The sequence below is a fragment of the Stigmatopora nigra genome, chromosome 17, assembly GCF_051989575.1.
Source record: "Stigmatopora nigra isolate UIUO_SnigA chromosome 17, RoL_Snig_1.1, whole genome shotgun sequence".
NCBI classification, from domain to species: Eukaryota; Metazoa; Chordata; class Actinopteri; order Syngnathiformes; family Syngnathidae; genus Stigmatopora; species Stigmatopora nigra.
Window position 1 is genome coordinate 5,948,144 of NC_135524.1, and position 17,607 is coordinate 5,965,750.

The window sequence follows — 17,607 nt, forward strand, 5'->3', positions numbered from 1 at the left end:
ATAAAGATAGGGGGAGACTCTTGGGACTTTATAGACGAATCAGGCTCCTTTGATGCAATGTGCTCCTCCAAAAGATAATTTAGGTTTAATCATGGGTGCTGAGACAGATTTGAAAAGAATGAATATAATCCGTTTGCTATAACGAGATGGGTGTTATACTTGCGCCAAACACTTTTTTCCAACAAGCACTCAGAGGACTTGACTGCCGACAAAAGCTCTGTCTGATGCTTGACGTAATTAAAGAGCTAACTATGGGTGGTTGGATGGATTTGAAAGAATTTTAGAGGATGATAGTGTGTTATAACAAAGCTACGAGGCTAAGGTTAGTGCTGATTGCCAATAGCCCTGAGTTGATCAGAAACTATGGGGAAATTTAAAAGGACTATCTGCAGCGAGCTTAGAACTCAATGTGGAGTTTTTTATTTCTTTGCATGTATAATTTTTTAAAATTAAGTGTTTTATGGTTTCAGACTCCCGCAGAAATCATAAGGACGAACATTTGTGGGATCTGCCTCCACTTTAAAGGTCATAAAGGTCAACATAGATGAAGTAGGAGGGACCAACTCAGTATCTTGATGGTTAATAAAGATATTTTTGAGAAATCAAATGTTTTTGTCAAATATCTGTATATAGAGATAAGAATGTAAACTATGGTAATGGTTCAAAAGCATAAAAAAAGATTTAAAAAACAGACATTTTCAATCTTAGATATTTAATGAGTTTCCCAGTCTAGGAGTCATAAATGACAGCCAAACAAAATGAACATCCCTGAACTTAACTTTCTCTGCTGTAGAAAATGAATTGGAATTTTTCAGGGACAAAAGAAAAATGCAAACTGCCAAACATTGCTTAGAGAAGGAAGGCCATCCAATTTACAAAATATGCTTGCAAAAAAACTGGATGTCAAAAGAAACAGCGCCCTCCACCTAACCAATTCAAGGTAACATTATTATTTCAATGCTGTTATGAGATACAACTTTGCAATCATTAAGAAGTTTTGTCCAACATTGGTCAAATAAGTATTAGTCTTGCAACTGAGGAGGCATCATAAGTAAAAATGAGGTAGTTTTCTCTCTGATGTTACTTCAAAGAGTCACTTTTCCAAATCTTTTTACTGCTTTACTTAAATTAGAGTGATTGACATTCCCTGAATGATTGATCCCTGTCTCAAGGGCAAGTTTACGATAAACATGTTCGACACTCGCAGGTTCATCGTAGGAGGTGGCAGTGCGCCATTAGATAGGGTGATTATTTCAAGTGGCAATTATTCTCACCTTACTGCCACAACACTAACCATTAAGGACCTGAACACTTTCCGCATCAAATGAACTGAAAGAAAATTTAACAAGGTTCTGAAACTTGTAAACCAAGTACACCCTTTTCTGTTGCACTACATACTAAAAACAATTATACAATTGAGGGAAAATACAACTAAAGATATTGATTTGATCTAAAATTTGCAGAATTGCTACACTCATTTACTAAAAGCTATGCCCACACTCAAAATGACTGCAAATTGTTGGATAGAAAACAAATTGTTGCAATGGCATAACTCTACGATGTATAATATTTGCAGATTACTTTTCTAGCAGACTAATCGCAGATTAATATAGCAATTAGTTGACTGTTATGCAATGAATATTTGGCTGTAAATGTACAATATAATGAAAAACGGTGAGAACAGTTGACAGTACCTACACCCAAAGAAAAAAAAACTGCCATTGCGGCGTTATTTTGACTATCAAGGATGTTATTAGAATCAACAAAGCAAAAATGTTCACAAAACTTTCTTGGTTTGTTTGCTTTTTAATATTGCATAATGTAACCAAAATACTGTATAAGAAACAGCTTTGGGTCCAATGCACTACAGTTGTACAAAAGTGCTGATACAGACAAACTTGCAATACTTATAGTTAAAAGCTTTTCAAGCATAAAAAAAACTGATGTTGTTTCTATTCCCCCGTCTATACACTGTCAATGCAAACAATGGCCCTAATATAGATATTCAGATCCTGCAGTTGTACCAGACAACAGATTCTATCCACGTTGAGCCGACAACGCTCCCTGGCAACGCTTCCGCCAATGGGGACTGAGCGGCTGTCTGCCTGTTTGAGTATCATTATGGGATGTCGAGAGGGAGAGAAAAAGCTAGAGAGGTTGCTTATCACTGTTCACAGTACATCACTTGTGAAGTATAGACATCGCTGGGTGAAGTTGTGAGAGCAAGGGTTCAATCCCAGCCTTTCTGTGTGAGTGGGTTTACTCCGGGTACTCCGATTTCCTCACACATTCCAAAAACACCTTTATATATGTTTTTATGTATACATATATATCTACACATGTACATGCACATGTACATGTACATGCACATGTACATGCGCATGTACATGCGCATGTACATGTACATGTACATGTACATGTACATGTACATGTACATGTACATATGCATGTACATATACATGTACATATACATGTACATATACATGTACATATACATGTACATGTACATATACATGTACATGTACATGTACATGTACATGTACATGTACATATACATGTACATGTACATGTACATATACATGTACATATACATGTACATATACATGTACATATACATGTACATATACATGTACATATACATGTACATATACATGTACATATACATGTACATATACATGTACATATACATGTACATATACATGTACATATACATGTACATATACATGTACATATACATGTACATATACATGTACATATACATGTACATATACATGTACATATACATGTACATATACATGTACATATACATGTACATATACATGTACATCTGCATGTAGATATACATGTACATCTGCATGTACATATGCATGTACATATACATATAGATATACATGTACATACATACACTTACACACATGATTCGTGCAGTTATATTCCTATCAGCAATGAAGTGATCTGCAGTGGGTCCATTTGTGTATTAGCTCTCCACTCAAAGCACCAAACTGCAATGTAACAAGTGCGCAGAAAAAAGATTCCAGGTAGGAAAATGGACTGTTAACTTTATATTGCAGCCTGGTTAGATGATGCGTAACCTTAAACTTTTATCGTCCGTTAAATGCAATCATAAATATTAAAGTGGCTGTAAACAAAAGAATTGGGATTTTGGTCCCTTTTCAGCGTGAACACAGCATTTGGGTTGTGGCTGTTAAAGCAAAATAGGACCAAAGAGGCTTAACAAAAGTTGGTCCCTATCTGAGATTAACATCCTGCTTTTGGTCACTTACAGTGATCTCACAAGATAAAATTCCTTTTGCTTGTAATGGTCCCCTTGTATTTTTCAAGGATCATAAAGTACACTGCGCTTAAAAATGTCTAGACTGACGTGTGCATTTAGATTTTCAAGAATGTCCGCTTTGATGCTCATGCTCGAACAACACTTGGAAAAAGAGGTCAGCATATGAGATTTATTGCACAAGCCATTTTCTTGTCTAGCTTTACAAATGCAAACATTCCCTCACAAAATGTTTTGTTTTAACCCATTAGAAAGCCTCTCATCTAACTCACTTGCTGCCATTGACGTTGATGGACGAACAAAATTGCCATCACAATGCTGTCTAAAACCGTTTATCTTCAACCTACACAAGGGACTAAAATATGGAAATTAGCCCTTGGCTACAATCTTACATATTTACATATATATGTTCATTAACATGAATATAAATATGTTCATTAATATGTGCTGTCCTTTATTAAATAAATCAAACTCAAACTCAATTGCCTATAGCGTTCGTCCTCAGTAAGGTTCTAAGGAGGCAGTTAAATTCACATTTATGTATAATTTAATTTTCCATAAACCCATAGTACCCATAGAAAACCAACATAAGCACCAGGTGAACATCCAAATTCCAAACCATGAAACTAAAGAAAAGACTTGAACCCAAGAACTCAACTGTGAGGCAGATGTGCTAACCAATTGGCCCGGCCCACTGCCTCATTAAATCATACTTTTTCACAACTTCAACACGACCCTCAGAGGAATTTTAAAAACTATAAAAACTACAATGGGCCTCTATATTCCACCTTTGATACTGATTCACAATGCCTCTGCCATAATGAAACCTGAGAAGGACTGATGCATGTTTTCATCGTGCGTGCATTTTTCTGTGTGTGTGTGTGTGTTTCATCCCTCGAGGCAAAGGCAAATGGACTCCAAGTGGCTGCGGGAGGTAAACAAACAAACAAACAAACAAACAGCAGTGGCAGCGACTAATGTCTCAAGAAGCACAGACACCTGCAGCGACCTCCATTCTATATCTACGGGTGACTTATGTCCACTGTCCGGGCTCAAGAGATGGAAAGAAAAATAACTGAACAGCCGCGAGTAGAATACATGAACAAAAGAGGCAAGGAGCGAAAGAGTGTGCGTGTGAGAAACGCAAACAGAACAAGTATGAAGTTGCAAAATCACAGTCGTAGGGAGAAGACATTTAGAGGAAGAGGAGGGAGGGTGGGTGACGAAGAAAGGTGACGCTGACAAAGAGGGGCCCGCAGGGAAAATGCATTGATATGCTTTGGAAATACAGCCTATAAAAGGGTCTTTGTTGACATATTTTCGGCGTTGGTTGGCAAGAAGTCGCAAAATGGCTCTGACGACAATATCAAAGTAAAAGACAAAGCGCTGTGATTGTTTTGTTTCAAGGAATATATGTGTGTGTGTGTATATATGTGTGTATATGTGTGTATATATATGTGTGTGTATATATGTGTGTATATATGGGCATATATATGTGTGTATATGTGTATATATGTGTGTATATTAATGTGTATATATATGTGTATATATGTGTGTGTATATATGTGTGTATATATGTGTATATATATGTGTGTGTATATGTGTATATGTGTGTATATATGTGTATATGTGTGTATATACGTGTGTATTTATGTGTATGTATATATGCGTGTGTATATATGTGTATATACGTGTGTGTGTATATATATTCCGTAGTACAATGCAGATGTGAAACCTTTATGTTGTTATATTAATATGACCTATTCATTATAGGTATTGCTTATATTTCAAGCCAAACTTCTAAAGTTGTGATTTAAAAAAAAAAATAGAACTCAACTCCCAACATTTGTTGCCAAACCAACTCACCGAAACGTGAAAAAAAGGTTTGACTGTAGCATATCTGGAATTCCAAACTACTTGAAAACTCTTTGGACAGATTTGAACAGGTGAGGAGCACTCAACGCCACCCGGGGAGGACAAACCGCACAATACAGCAACATGAAATATTTATCCAATGTTTCAAGCATAGTAAAACAAGCACAGTGGTATTGTGGGAATGCTTTACTACAATGTCTGGAAATGTTGCTATCATCAAATGAGAAATATATTCACAAGTTTGGAGAATAACTTGAGGCCATCTGTCCAACAGTTGAGGCTCGAATGAAGATGGATTTCACGAAAGGGCAATGATCCAAAACAGAGAAGCAAATCGACAACACAATAGATTCAGAAGAAGAATGTGGAGTAGCCACGTCAAAAGTCCTAACCTTATCCCAAATGAGAAGCTAAAAGAGAGCTAGTCGCACCAAACATTCCAGAAATCTGCTGAACTGCAAGCCTTCAAGCCTTTTGAAAAGTGTACAATGAACTTGGAGAAACAGTAATTGTATTAGAAGCTTTCAAGGCATGAAAAGGGTTTGAGCATACGTAGTTCTTTGTCGTAGCTGACAGGGTAACTGACGACATCACATGAAATGTGCTGATACACAACTGAATCAGACAGAAAAAAAATACTACATCTTTTCTAGCAGCAACTAACTTAAAAGAACGCATCTTACTACATTTCTACATGCCAATATGGATTACCATCACCAAAACACTACATGCAGTTTTTATTGGATCATATACAAACACAAATATTAACAATAAAGTCACAAAACCCAACCAGCTAAGAAATGAAGAAGCAAATCACTAGTGGCCCCAAATTGAGTCCCAACTATAATAAGCATATTCAGCACATCTCAACTTTTTGCATTACAAAATACATAAGGCCAGATCATAAAGACTTACCTAAAACAACAACTATAGTAAAAATGCTGAATCAATGAATAAAACATTCCCAAAGAATAATAAAATGTAATCAAAGTGAAGTAACAAAGACTTGCACAGGATATGGTAATCATCAATTATTGATTGCTGAAAAATTCAGTTGACTCTGTAGAAATGACTGTCTATTAATCACGTCTTTATGGCAGCGAAGACAGAAGAAAGAAGTCTAAAATGTCGTAAAAAGACCGCCAAAAAACAGCCCAAAAATGTTCAGGACTGCTACTGATTATAAGTAGCCATGGAGACCTCTGGGTAACTCCCAATAGGATTTGCAACACAAACTCACGATAATGATTATATTTCACAATATATTGAAATAATAATGATTCCCTAACCATGGATCAGAACAAAATCTTTGATTATACTCATCCATTCTCCACCAGACCTCCATTAGATTGCATCAATGGCAGCATTTTTGGAAATTAGATGCTATTTGTAAATTTAAAAAGTCTGCTGGTGGCGTCATAAACAGACGGACATCTCTGAGTAATAAATAATATGAGCTCAACTCTATTCTGTGTTTTGTCTCTTCAAGAAAATCCAATCTGTATTGGTCAACTTCCTATTTCATGCCGATTTTTTGCATTTTCTCTCAGCATCTCACGCAGCGCAAAAATGTAATTATCTTTGGAACAAATACAGAACGCGTGTCAAAGATGGAGATGTCCTGTAAAACTGAATTGAATTATCACATATCGTGGGACAGACAGCCTGTGACACTCTGCAGGCCAACGTTGTCTTGAATTTGGGTTTTTTTCTTTTTAAAAGGCCATGTAAGGTTGCCAACATGCCCCAATCTTTTTTTGTCAAAAACAGATGCTAGAACTCATTTTGAGCCAAACAAGCTATGGCTTAATTAAAACTGAATTCAGGAAATAATTAGACAATTATTAGGAGCGGTTTCAGTTCACCCAGTTGCTGCCAGGGCTGATGGGGCTAATCAGCCCTCCCAGTTCAAATGGATTGAATTTTTACAAGTGATAAGACATATTTTAAAAGTTACAATTTGGTTTTCAAGTATCACGTTTCAAAATTTCAGTAGTCGTCCTAACGTGACACCGTTGCCTTGTCCTCAATCAACCGTTTCTTTTTCTTAGTTCTTTTACATGGAAGAAAATGTCTAAAAATCCAACTTTTCTTTATTTTTTTTATTAGTTCAGCCCATCAAATCAATGATCTGCTGGCTCATGCCAGCGTGAAATTAAGACCCTCAGGCTGGTATAAAAAAAATGTACAATCCTGTTATGTTTTAGACACAGGCAAAGTCATATGGCGGCTATGTGCGGATGCCAATATAACGGATTTAAAGCGTGACTGTTGCTGGGCTATCACATGGTCTATTTATGCACATCACATGGATGCATTTACTTTATTATATTTCGCTTTTTTTATCAACTCTGCCGACTTTCATTTTGATAGCTTTGCTCTGTATATCAAAATTAATGCTCTGTGCATCAGAAGAGCCCCCCCCAAAAAAACGGGGTCCTGCAAAGGTTGCTTCTCAGACCATTGTTAGACATTTTATCATCGATTCTAATGATTAATTATGCTATATTTAAGCAGCAATTAATTGTTTTTGAAATTGGAACAATTGTGTAACATGTCGGGCTGCCATCATCTTTTTTTTGACTGTGATTCCGGTTTATTTAGACATAACCCTTTAATGTCCTTGATGGACTACTAAGATTAGGATTGGAAAATTTCTAATTCCTATGACTGCTATTTTTACAAGTGTGTCATTAGGAAAAATAATTCAGCCATACCCTGATCTTAACTTCTCATATTTAGCAAAAATGGAAGATTAAGATTGGGAATAAGGATGCTGGATCAATTGATTTTCTATTGAGGAATTTACAATCAATACACTTGGAGCCAAAAAACACTGGTCTACAAAATTTTGAAAAATATTGGTTTCAGAATTGAAAAAAATCATAAAATATTCAATCTAGATGTATACAAATGTGGCAGTTTGATTACACAAAAACTACAAAGGTGTTGCCTTTTTACAAGATAGTATTTTGCCACCAAAAACAGAAAGTTACTCAGTGTTGGTTTGACATCAGTCAAAAAGGATTTTAACATCTAGCATCGTCAATGGCGCTGAAAGATGAGCATTCACGGCCAGATCTTCCAGTTTAAATGCTCATTCCAATCAACAAACTAGACAAATAAAGTAGCCTCTCATTCGGCAGAGAGGTAACACTGGCGTCACATTGCTGTTCCAGAGCTGACACATGCGTGATATTCCAGTGGCTCAACACTGCCACCAGAGGAACATGCCAAATGAGGACACTTTCCGCATCAGTTCTCCACTGTCTCATATGTCGGGTCAAACATCTTCACGTACACGCAAGCACACCGAGCAACTACACTGCACGGCTTTGATGGGGCCCGAGAAGAAAAACAAAAAAATCACAGTGCGTCATATTAGGTGAAGGGAAAAAAAAGCCTCATGACGTTAAAAACACAATGGAGTCTAGTGTTAAGATATCATTAAAAAGCTGTGAAGAGACTATACATACGCACTTATTTTCAGAACACACCTACTTTCAGATCCCGCCTACTGGAACTCATTGCTGTGAACTGACTCCGGCGTGTACATGTGCTCAAATGACATGTCACCTTGGATAACCTCAGTACACGGCAAAGAGACCTAAATGACCCGGGTAAACACAGCTTGTTTGTCTCAGTGAGAGACCTCATCAAACAGTCAAAACAGGCCGCTTTCTTAAAGTGCCTCCCACCATTCCCTCCTGAGCTTCATTGTCCTCCTGAATTATGCTTAAGTTTTGAAAAAAATCACACTTGCTTAACAAATATGCCCACTATGGAGGTTGGGCATCTTGAAGTTGATTGACACTACGGTACTAAGGAACAAAGTGGTCTTCTAATTCTAGGTAGTGGTCTTGATAGTTGATTTAGTAGGATTTTGTACAAGAATAGGTCATTAAAGCATATTACATATATATGCTTGATGCAGCAAAAATGATCTAGAACATAACTGAGTCTACTCCATATTTATAAGAAGGCAGTGTACATTATAGCGACTAGTGAGGAATTGGCAATTGACAAGTATGGAGAAAAAAAATGAATCAGGACTGGAATTTGGCAAACAGCATTTTGACAAGCTACAGAGCTTCTGGGAAAGGGTTCTATTGTTAAGAAAATTCCTGGCTGGGTATGTTGTTTTGATTTTTTATTATTTATTTGTTACATTTTTAGAGTAATGTTTCTCCCCAGATGTACAAGTAGTTTGTTAAGTCGATTTCTTCCCTCTTTTTTCCTAACTTTAGTTTTTACAAATGTTATTCTTTCACCAGGTGACTTTGTAGTTCCCTTCAAAAAGAGTGCATTCAGTCAGTGTCCGTGCCTCACATACCTGGAACTCAATACCAATTAACATATGTGAACTCTCGTCTCTGAGCCTCTTCAATCATCTTAAAGCCTGGTTGTTAGACGAACAAAAATTACGATCACAACGCTGTCTAAAACTGTGCTATGTGTACATGATGACATCTAAAAGATGAATTGAACAATATTAGAAACATAGAATGAGCTTGGCCAAGAGATATTATCAGATCGAGGTGTTTTGGAGTAGATTAAAATCTTCAGATATGGCCTGCTAATCATACATGTTTATAAAACACAGCAAATGATGTTCACAGAGAAAATAAAATGAATCCACATTCTATGCCCATGTGTCCTGGGGCATCCATTAACTTGAAACACTGAATTATGACTGAACCCTTTAAGAGCTTCAGCCTAAATATGAAATCACGGGTTATGAGTGATGCATAAGAATCCCTTGAGATAGAACATAGAATAGACTGGTACTGTTCTCGTTAAGCCGTTGCATGAACTGACGTAGTCCACTCCACTTTAAAGGGACTACTGATGGAAAATAATAGCCCACGGCTACAATCTTACATATTTACATATATATGTCCATTAACGTGAATATAAATATGTTCATTAATATATGCTGTCCTTTATTAAATGAATCAAACTCGTATAACAGGCGAAATGTCTTCTTTCACAACCAGAAAAGTCCAATTGCAATCAATTTATTATCTAGAAAAAAACCTAGATCATAGAGAATATTCATGAGTTTTTAATAACTAAATGCCAGTGCAATGAAATTTGCTGAGAGACCTCCAACCCATTGATTCTATGCTACTTACCCACTTTAAATGGATCTGATGTCTATGGGTGTTAAACTCCTAGAAATTTACAGCAAAAGGATGTCAATTATCAGGACAAATGTTCCTTTTGTAAAAAAACAAATCAGCTGTGTATGTAGCTGGCGGCCTCCTTGGGTAGGGTAACTAGAGGTTAAAAACAAGATCTCAAAAAGTACAGTTATGTAGCACAGTATCAGTATTTCTTAGTAAAATGACATCATTTTAGCGGGCACGACATTAATCAATATTTATGGATACTTTAGACAACCCTAATGCATACCATAACCATAGGAAAAGAGTGCACCAACCTATTTTCTTCTCTTTACATTTGATTCCACTTGCATAATGAAACCCTTATACTAAAACAGAGCATGATGCACTTCCATAAAACCTGCATAAACACCTCCTGCCTACCTCACACAATCCCACTCAAACTACTGGCAAAGTTCCTCTGAACAACTCATCGTCACACTAAGGGGTAAACAATGCATTTGATTGGTCTGTCCATGTCCTGAGCGTGTATGCTTTGCCATCATAATGACCAAGGGAGGACTGCCTTAAATCTCTCGATTGCACTTGCTCACACCCACACGTTCTGTGCACAAGGCTGTGCGAAATAAGAGCAGGTGCGGGACCATATATATATATATATATAAAAAAAATAACATCTGGGTCAACATCCGAACCGGTGAACCACCAAGGCGCAAAGTCACGCTCAGAAAAAGGAACAGAGTGGATGACATTGGAGACTGCAGTAATGGGAATAGCTTTCTATAACCGACACTCTCCATGGGGTCGCTCGAAGGAGGAGTATGTATAGGAGGCATCTTTGTCAATTAGCTCCCCTCGCTTATTACTTTAGACGTTAATTTGCAGCCTCTGTTTACCAGCACGGGCCTTGAGAGAGGCTTAAAGTTTGCGGCAATTAAATTATGCACGGCGCGTGGCAAAAGAGCCTGGAAAATTGAGGTGGGCTGCAATGAAAAATGCCATTCAAGCATGCTAATATGTGCTGCCAACTTGATGTCTTGAAGACTAAGGCCAAGGCTTTTATTTTCTTGCCTTTGTGCGTGTCTGCGGGCATTTCGTTCCAAATTATAGGTTTGACTTTCACTGGGAGTCGTCGACTCACTGCAGCTAGAAAGATGCAAGGAAATGTGCCGAGTCAGATGACTCTCTTGTTTGCTATAAGGACTTGTAAGACAAGATGGATATTTAGATGAACATTTAGTTATAAACAACTGTATTACTGCTGCATGCCGCAGGGATACTAATTGTTGTTGTGGACAACATGTGGGGCAACTATCAATACTTTACGAATAATGGATGCCCCTAAGACCAAATTAAAATGGAATAAAAAGTTGTGCATCAACTGGCACATATTTTGGGAGAAATTGCAAACACCTAGGATGCTTTTTGTAAATTTCGGGGGGCAACTTCTTATTGAGAATTCCTGTTGATTTGAAGGCATTTGAGGGCATGTTGGTTGTGTTTGCCTATGCTTTGTTCTTGAATACATAAATAAAAAACAATTTCAATTGTTGTTGTTTTTCTTTAACAAAACATTTAGACTATGCATTCGCCATGCACTCCTTAGCCACCATATAATACATATCATCCCATCCACAGCACAGCAAATGCCTGAAGATTTAAAAGAGGTCACAAGACAAGGAAATTAGGCTACTGAAGATTGATGTCGTTTATTTAAGTATTTTTTAAACGCATTTTAAATTTGAAGGCACATTAGTTGGACTTTCAAATGTCATTAAGTGTCAAAATCTAATTTTCCGTCCTGTTTGAGGACAATCTCATGACTTGTTTTGGCATGAACGCATGCTACATGCTGCCTATTCATGCTGAAAATACTTGTAACAATCGACCCCAAGTGCACAAACGCACACTCCCCCCTCCACCTCCTCCACTTGTCTCCCCCGTCCTTCCATTCCTGCAGCCAGTCGCGAATGGAATGAACACGAATGTGCAACACAAATGCAGGCACGACATTTCGTGCCATGTGATCGCGCTAGCTTGGCATCACGCCAATGGCAAAACATGTCACTTAACAGAGAGCTGATACAAACATACATAGAGATTGCGTGGAAGCATTTGTAACAAGTTTTTCAGCATGTAGCAATCAGTCTTGCCGTTAACTTAAAATAAAATTAAAGAATTTACCAGCATTCCCAGCCTGCATGATAAATTGATTTTAGGAATTAATTCTTGTATTTTATAATATAGCTCATATGTGTCAAAGTGGCGGCCCGGGGGCAAAATCTGGCCCACCACATCATTTTGTGTGGCCCGGGAAAGTAGTAAATCATGAGTGCTGACTTACTATTTTAGGATCAAATTAAAATGAAGAGTATAGATCTATATTAAATTTCCAGATTTTCCCCCTTTTAAATCAATAACTGTAATTTTTTAATCCATTTTTTTCTCTTCTGAGATCAAGGGTTCAATCCCCGGTGATTTCCGACCTTCCTGTGTGACGCTTGCATGGGTTTGTGTAGGTTTTCTCCAGGTACTCTGGTTTCCCGAATTCAAATAGAGTGCAATTACTTTCCTGGAATACAGAACGTGTCAACTGATAGATTCAAAGAAGAGCGGAAATGCTGTGGTTCTGGCAAGGGTCGCTTCAAGATGTGTTAAATGTTGTCTATATGCGCCATGTGATTAGAAGTGAGAGAAATTAATTTCACAACTGATTGGTAGGGCAGAAACCAAGTGGACTATATGTTTCATTGTGTATATCCACCTTAAAACTTATCGGCACAAGATCTTTTGGCTTTGTCATAAATGAAGTCATACTCCGTATTAGACATTTGAGCAAACAAGATAAGGTTAATACAGGTTCATTTGCCTAAAACAGGTTTTCAAAAGTGATTCATAAAATATTTTGACAAAATGATATTACGACACCAGGTCTAAGTTGTGAAAGGAGAGAAGTGCTTGTAGTTTAGAATTAAAAGTACTACTTTTAAGTACTTGAATGTAATTTCACGCTTAAATCATTACCATCATTCCGTGCCACACTGTGACAACAATATTTTAATTAAACACTCACGGGTGGCTTTACTGGGTACAATCTAATGAGATGTCATTGTTCTAAAAGCCCTTTGGGCACCTGGAAAGAATAGATGTACAATGTGGAAAGACATTTTATCCTACACCTACACAGTGCATTCATAGCTAGATAGTGCATTCTGCGACGCTGACTTGAAAACGAAGACAAGTGGGAGGACTTTGCAGTTGAGTCGCAGCCATCGACAAGCCCCGGCACACACCCACTAACACTTTACACTACCACCAACACACATGCACACACCTACGCACATGCCAAGGAAACACACACGTCACACACGTACACTTGCCAAGGAAATACAAGACTATTGTATGAGAGTGTGGCGTACGCCTGCTGCTGCGTATCACATGCTATCCATGGTGAGTCAGCGCTGCGTCTCAGAAAGGAAAAATGGCTAACACAAACATGATCATAAATTTAAACTAAGACATATAAACACTTTATGATGACTTCACATTGATGTGGATGACTAGTCAAAAGTTATCTCTAAGTTAACTCATTCAATGCCAGCCCAGGTCACTGTGAATGTGCTTGTGGTTGGTAGTAAAAGAAGGAAATTGCTATTGAAAACACTTCCCTCATTGTTGTAACGTCGTAATAAATTGTCTAATTAAAAGTACAGCATATTATAATAAATAGTAGGTCTAGGAGATAGATTTTATGAATTTTAATTGTTTCATTACTGATGATTCGAGTTTGATTTATTTAATAAGGGACAGCACATATTAATGAACATATTTATATTCATGTTAATGAACATATATATATGTAAATATGTAATATTGTAGCCGAGGAGCAAATTTCCATCTTTAGTCCTTTGTGGAGGTTGAAGATAAACGATGACACATACTAGACACACACATAGCACAGTTTTAGACAGCGTTGTAATCAAAATTTTGTTAGTCTAAAAGGCAGGCTTTAAGATGATTGGCAAAAAGGTTCAGAGATGGAGTTCACATGTTAATTAGCATTGAGTTCACATGTTCATTGGTATTAAGTTCCAGGTATGTGTGGCACGGACAGAGAACATGCTTTGGCTGAATCCACTCTTTTTGAAGGGAACTACATAGTCACCTCTCGAGCCAGCCATTTTTTTTGTACAAAATCTTGCACTGGAGAAGCTTTGTGTTGGGGTTTGTTTCCCTTTTTGTTTTGTTGTGTTTATGATAAAATAGAAATCTTGCTACTAGTTATTTTATTGATAATTCCAAGACAATGTTTCTTTTCTGTGGGATGGTTACATTGAATATTGGGTGTTGACAACACAAATGGGGAGAGAAAAACATCTTTCTACTCATTTATCACTGTTGTTTCCCCCTCTATGTTGCCAGTTTGCATCCGAGCTTGCATGCAGCTTTTCATGTACTTGGGAATTTTTTACAGTGGAATTTGAATGTTTAAAGTGGAAGACAAACATTGAAAATCATGGAAATGTCTACCACATCCGTAAACACACTACTAATCGACCTGATATTTTTTTTCTAATAATTTTCTTCTGTGCTTTTCAGTAGCATTTTCCAGCCTGAAATGGGTTTGAAAAGTCCTGCCATAGTTTCTCCTTGACACTCCCCTCTTCCATCGACCCACCAACCCTCCTCTTTTTCCTCCTCTCCCCGGGCCCCCTTGTGGAATGCTGTATAGTGTGAGGCCTATGGAGGAAGGGCATCTCGGGACATGGTTAGCACACAAGCACACACACGAGCCAACGCACACACAAATACAGCTGCCGAGAGTCGTCACGACCCTCTGGAGGAGCGCCAGGCAATGAAAGGTTTTGCAAGAAAGGAGACAAGAAAGCACATGAACTTATTTGTGTGTGCGCTTGCATGTCTATGTGTAAGACCGTGTGTGTTAACCATAAACAGTAAAGACGCCTGTGCGTCTGCATTATACCGTATAACATGTCATCTATCACGTGGAATGGAGAAAAAAAATCTAAAAAACACTCAGCTGAACTATCGCTCCAAATTCCGACAGTACCAAAACTTGTCCAAAGGCTTCATCAATATTACAAGAGCAACATTCCATTTCCAGAGTATTTTAGGTGACCAGCTAAAGAAAACAACTGCTTTTAGTGGGCACTTGTTATATATCAGCACAATTAATTTAAAAGGGGAAAATAGCTACCCAAAAAATCCATTATATTTAATAATAATATTTTTCATTCTATTTTTTGTTAAAGTAAATTTAGTAAAACTGGAATAGAAAACTTAATTAAAATTGAAATCTTGAATTAGAATAGAATATTCCATTTTAAAAGAATTACAATTATATTTTTAGAAAGAATGTTCATATTTAGCTAAAACAATGTCAAAATGTGAAAATTGGTGCTGTATTTTTTCACTTTGAGCAAATGGCAGTTGAGAGCTTCCTCCCTAGAAGAAAAAAAACTGACAATATGAAACAACAGATTACCAATGAGTAGGATAACACAGGTGCTATGAAAGATAACTAAATTTTGGGGGAAAAAAATGAAATTTGGTACCATCCTTGATCTCACGTGAAAGAAAATTCCATGACTTAACTTTTAAGCAAACCCAAGAATCCATTCTTGCCTTTTCCTTTGACCTTTGTGCAGATTTTGTATATGTACACGTTAACATAAACATACACACACACATATACATGTTATACATATACATGTTACACATATACATATGCATATACATGTTATACACATTCATATGCATATAAATACATGTTATACATATACATGCATGCATATACATTTTATACATACATGCATGCATATACATTTTACATATACATGCATGCATATACATTTTATACATATACATGCATGCACATACATCTTATACATGTACATGCATACATATACATTTTATACATACATGCATGCATATACAATTTATACATATACATGTTACACATATACCTATGCATAACATAGTATAATAAAATATATGCAATTATGTAAGAGTTCAAGACAGGAGAGCTCCCAACACAAAGTTACATTTTAATCTTTCTCACCAATAATGCACTTGTACAGTTGTACAGTTGCACATAAAAGCAACCCTTTAAAGAGATGTGTTCACTGCAGTATGAAAAGTAGGGAAATCAGCTCTCCAGAGTATCGCAGGACTCCCACGCCACAATAGCTTGATTGTGGGTGGAGAAATTGGTTTTGTTTTGACTTTGCTTTGACGCAACTTTTTTCTTCTTTTTTTCTGACAAGGCAATTTCCTCCTCGTGGTCACGTATGGTTTAAGTATGACAACATCTTGACAAAATATTAGAACAAGAGGCAACCATTTTGAAATGACTTTTGAAACTCGAACGCAGCACCGCAGTGTCATGTCAGCACATTCAAATGAGACACAATCTCTGCGTCACGTACATAAAGCAGTCAATGCATTTTCACTATAGTTTCTATTTGAAAAAAAATAAATATATTTACCAGATATGTTGCTAGTCCATTGACTGTCAGCCGGCGACGATGATGAATGAAGTTGGGTAGAAAAACGGTTCACCCACCGATTTCTCCTTCCCCAGTCCTCTGTCGGCTACTGTGTCTCCTCGGTGGCCGCCCGTCGCGCGCCTCCCTCGGCCACCCTCGTCCTCCGAGTGCCCTCCTGCGCAGGAAGTGGAAGTCAGCTCACGCGAGCAGTTGATGGAGAACCCTGTCACCATGCCCTGTTTCACTAGAAACGTTTCGCTTTAAAGACGCAGACATCTTGCTCAAGGGGGGAGTAAATAAGGGCAATGTACTGTATAGATCGCTTCACAAGTATACTGTACGCGGAAGCAAGCGAACGCGGCCGGAGAGGCGTCTCGATCGGCCCGCCTTTTACGGACACATGAACTCCGTGCTCTCTGAGATTTAAGAGAAGCCGGTGATCCACCCCCTCCCCGTCACCTCGCTTCTCAGACCAGTAACTAGCACCGGTAAAAGTGGGCGATCGTTGCTTGCCGATTGTGTCGTAGTGCTTTTGTGAAAAGGCGAATAAGTGACACGGCACAGGGTTTCCATGTGCGCGAGAACAACGTGAACATGTGTGGTTACCTCACGTGTCCTCAGATGACAGCGGCAAGTACGCTTCTACGCATGCGCCATCGTCTATATTTTTTATCAAAACAATCCCAACATGGCCCTCTTGTGGCGATTTGTTTTACTGCAAGTCAGAGAAAATGATGACATGGAATTAAAAAATAATACAACACTTTTCATAGCATTTGATGTATTTGCATGCCAATGATAGAAA

At 37.6% G+C, this 17,607-nt stretch overlaps 1 protein-coding gene across 1 annotated transcript in view; it reads right to left on the reverse strand.

The window, feature by feature from the left end:
* Positions 1-17,400, reverse strand: part of nacc2 (NACC family member 2) — a 29,913-nt gene extending 12,513 nt beyond the window's left edge. Inside the window, exon 1 of the mRNA XM_077737076.1 lies at positions 16,803-17,400. The gene's annotated coding sequence lies outside the window, so the exon portion shown is untranslated. The remainder of the gene's footprint in view (positions 1-16,802) is intronic.
* Between the last annotated feature and the right edge of the window lie 207 nt (positions 17,401-17,607).